The sequence below is a fragment of the Oryzias melastigma genome, linkage group LG19 (assembly GCF_002922805.2).
Source record: "Oryzias melastigma strain HK-1 linkage group LG19, ASM292280v2, whole genome shotgun sequence".
Classification (NCBI taxonomy): domain Eukaryota; kingdom Metazoa; phylum Chordata; class Actinopteri; order Beloniformes; family Adrianichthyidae; genus Oryzias; species Oryzias melastigma.
The window spans coordinates 5,094,409-5,099,154 of record NC_050530.1 but is presented as its reverse complement, the minus strand read 5'-3'; positions in this window follow the sequence as shown (position 1 = coordinate 5,099,154).

Genomic DNA, 4,746 nt, shown 5'->3' with positions numbered 1-4,746 from the left:
GCTCATCAGGATCCACATCAGGATCTGCAGAGGCCACCAATAAAGCTGCAGAAGGGATTTAGGATGGACACGGTAAATCCTGCATCTCTCAAACTTTAGTCTGAAATGAGAAGTTTAAAAGTTTCTACACCAGGGGTCACCAACCTTTTTGAAACTGCGGGCTACTTCATGGGTACTGAATCATACGAAGGGCTACCAGTTTGAAATAATAAATTTGCTTAGTTTGCCTTTAGTTATTCATTATTAATAATAATAATGATACTTCGCTATGTGAAGACTCTGATTTCTCACCATAATTATCAATAATGACAACAAGCTGAGAAACAGATATCAATATTCAGAACTTTATTAATCTCAACAGATCTTGTCATATTTTGAGATAATGACCAAATGAAATGTTTTTAACAAAATTATAACTTATTAATTAATTATTCATTAATTATTTATTAATTAATTATAACTATTATCAGTGGATACACTCCTCAAACGCTTTAATTCAGTCTCATGCACCCGTCCCTTTATTTTCCTTAAACCTCTGAACAGGTTGATTGACAGATCCCACAGGAGACAAGAATCTGCGCATGGTGTGTTCACTGACCTCTGGACATAAGCGAACAGCCACTCGGCCCAACTCAGTCTTTGTCATTTTTAAACAATCCGCAGCAAAACAAATCAGTTTTTCAGAGAAAACGTCAACACTATTTAATCAATCGATTATATCCGTATCAGTGCCGGTGTTCTATGTTTTCTCTGATAAACTGCTTCGTTTTACTGCCGATATCCGGGGCTCAATGAACGCACCATGCAGAAACAGTCAGCAGCTCTGGGTTCTGTTTTATTACACATGAAACTTTAACCAAATTCTAGGAATTTTTAAAAAAACAGTGTCAGAATGATACGGTTTTATAATAATGTGATAAAACACAAATCAACTCACGCGATAAGTCATTTAACACGGCGATGTGTGTGTGTGTGTTTTTTTTTTTTTGATTTACAAAAAAGGAGCATTTGAGTGACGTCACAGCAGTGTGGTGCGCGTGCCGCGCTGGTTCGTGCAGCGAGTCCACTCACAGTCTCAGATGCAAGTCAGAAGTCTGTTCAGTGGAATGTAAAAGGATGTCCAGAAAAAGTATTCAGACTGCAGAAGTGCAGCTACAGATGAAGCGATGAGGAAATGTTGGTTATTGATTTTACAAAGGAGATGCACGATCATGCGTGACGCTGTGGGATCTCTCATGGCGCCCGCTGTGCTGTACTCAGACAGACACATTTAATTAGAAAAAGGTCCATTTCCATCACAGTTCTGCGAAAAATTTCCATATCCATTTCAATACGCCCCCAAAACCAGCTCCTCTACACGCAAAAACTTTTTCTCGAAAAATGCGAGTCTTTTTTTTTTTTTTTTGTAATCTGTGTTTCCTTTAAAGATAACTAATAATCAAATATTCTCGGTGTCTCCATGTGGGAAAGGGAGAAGGGGGCGCCTCATTCTTTGTTATTAGCTGCGTTTCCATTACACATTTGCGCAAAACTTTATGGAAATTCTAGGAATTAAAAAAAACAATTTCTAAATGACACTGTTTCCATTAAATTATAATTTTGCGATAAATCACAAACCAACTCACGCGATAAGTCATTAAAAACACGGCGATGAAAGACAACAAGTTTTTTTTTATTTCATTCACTAAAAGGGAGCATGTGGGTGACGTCACAGCTCTGTCTGGGACGCATGCAGCGCAGCTCGACTCAGGAGAGGGAGGAGTCTGTTCAGCGGTTAAAAGAAAAAGCATTCTAACAAATAAGCATCTGGACCTTTTTCCGCTTGAAAACAAGACATCATAAATTCAAGTTTCTGTCACGGCGCTCGCGCTCATGAGACTTCAGGCTCCAAGCTGCAAAAGTGCGTCTGCAGATGAAGGGATGAGGAAAGGGGGAGGAGCTGCGCGATTCCGTATGACCCGCAATTTCTAAAGCGCTTTGACGCTGCGGGAAAAACAAAATTTTCGAGCAGCTCACAAGTGAGTTGCGCTATCTTAAGAAGAGACCTGCGGGCGACTTATGTGGTGCTCGCGGGCAACCTGGCGCCCGCGGGCGACGTGTTGGTGACCCCTGTTCTACGGTATCAAAAAGACAGAAATAAAAGCTCCATCTCTACTGAAGCAACCCCGTATTTTAATGGTTTGTTGTCATAATTCTTTAAGGGTTTTTATAGTTATTCAGTGAATGTATTTTGTCCCTTCAAACCTTCCGTAGAGAGCAGTCATCTCAAATGTTTTAAAAGACGTAAGCAGATGTCTGTCTGGTGAGTTGCAGGTGATCTGCTGGTGATCTGATGTTGAGTTGCAGGTGATCTTCTGGTGATCTACTGGTGATCTGCTGGTGATCTGGTGGTGATCTGATGGTGAGTTGCAGGTGATCTGATGGTGATCTAATGGTGATCTGATGGTGAGTTGCAGGTGATCTGATGTTGATCTACTGGTGATCTGATGGTGATCTACTGGTGATCTACTGGTGATCTATTGGTGATCTGATGGTGAGTTGCTGGTGATCTGATGGTGAGTTGCAGGTGATTTGATGTTGATCTACTGGTGATCTGATGGTGATCTGCTGGTGATCTGATGGTGATCTGCTGGTGATCTGCTGGTGATCTACTAGTGATCTGGGTGTTGATCCTCTCCACGGGTGTGTTGGTTCCTCTTCCTGAACTTTTCTGAGTTCCTCCAAACCCCAGCGGCGTCCCGTCTCTCTCCTCCGGACCTCCCTGGAGGTTTCAGGAGGAGCTGCTGGTGCAGCTGCAGCACGTCTCCTCCTGAAAGTCCCGTTTTTCTACAGCCGGCCTGTTTTTCGTGTTCTCCTGCGTTCCCCTCCCTCCTCTCACAGCCATCTTGCGTTTCTATCCAAAGGACGCCCATCAGCGAAATATTGCTTCTCCTGTTACTCCGGCAGAACGGCGTCAGCTCTGTGAGGAGATGAGGCAGCAGGAAGAGTATTTATATCCCAGAAAGCCTCCATTCATATTCACTGCTGCCGTGGAGGCGTTCACTCGGGTCAGACGCTTTCCCGCCTCGACCTGGTCGTTGGAGAACCAGAGCCTCAGAGAACATTCAGGAGATGAGCTCTGACATTTGTCAGAAAAAGCAGCTCCTGAGTGCTACTCTAACAGTGTGAAGAGCAGCAATGTGTAAGAATGGTTGCCATGACGACGCTGACATCATATCTGGCAAACAGAAAGACTCCTGGAGAGGGGGGGGGTCTGTAAATGCTCGCAGGTTTCTGTCCAAACACCCCCTCAAACCTGCTAATACCACTGACAGTACCCCCCCCCCGCACGAGGACGTCTTCCTGCTGCCGCTCTGCCATCTGAGGACCACAACACAATCCTCCAACATGAAACCAAATGATGAGCAGAATGGGATTTCTAGAGGAGGAGCGCCGCTGATCCCCTATTGTGTAACCTTCCAGATCCTCCAGACGATCCGCAGGAATCACTGCACCCGGGCCGAACATGGAGCCTCGGCCTGCAGACGTGCAGATGTGAGGCGGTGGAGCGGCCTCGGCGAGTGTTACTGCTGCAGCATTCGTAAACAGCTGACAGGAGGCGGCGGCCGGCCTCCAAACGCTGCCTCAGACTGTCGTCTGCAGCTGGAATTTCTTCACCACAGAGATGCAGTGAATACGAATGAAGCAGGAAGGCTGCGTCTCAGTAACAACGCTTCAGGTCAAACACATCCAGAGAGCAGCAGCATCTTCCCTCCGGAGACTCAGATATTCATCTCAGATCATCTGAAAGAAACTGCAGCTTCAATGTTCATGTCTGCTCAGCATCAGAGCTCAAACGAATTCAGAGCTCGCGTTTCCTTCACCTTTTCCTTCCGAATGGAGCAGAGAGGACCCGGTCCTGCTCCGGTGGCCTTGGTGCGTCTCCAGGATCCCACAGTGTGTTTAGTTAGCAGGAGGGTCATCCATCAGCGGCGCTCCTCCATGGAGGGGAGACTCATCTCTCACCCCCGCCGAGACTCAATCTGGAGGCGAGGAGAAGGCTGTGTGTGGTGTCGTCTCCTGCAGGCCTCCTCCTCCTCCTCCACCTCCTCCACGGTGTTTACCGAGCACCGATCTGCTTCTTGGCTTTGAGTCGGAGCATTTCCAAACACAGAGCGGCAGGACCGACAGGAAGCATAAACGTCTGTGCTGAAGCACAGAAGAAGAGTGAAAATATAAACTACTGATGTGAATCTGTTTGTAAAACGTTCGGACTGTATTTCTATCAGCAGGAGCTCACAGCAGATCTCCTGAGATCAGATGATCTCTCTCCTTCAGAGCTGCTTCAGGAATCACAGACCAGATCCTGACAACAAATACGGAACACCAAACAGGACAAAATGTTCAGAGCAGCCGTGTTTTATAAACTATAGGAAAAATGTATGGAAAATGAAGGAAAAAATGATAGATATATAAGAAATGTTGTTATGGAGAGATTCTTTGAGTGAAAGAAGATTAACCTAAACAATATAACTATATATACATATTTCTCATCCAGCGCATCTGTAGAAACTTCTATATCATCTCTTCAAAATATGACAAGTTGGAGTGAGAAGATTCAGAGGTTCACCTCTGATTCTAAACCGCCCCGAGGTGTGAATGTGATTAACTGGAAATCTGTCCAGGTTGAACCCAGCCTTCACCCAACATAGGCTCCAGCAACCCTGTGACCCTAAAAGTGATTGACAGGTCATAATGAACGGACGA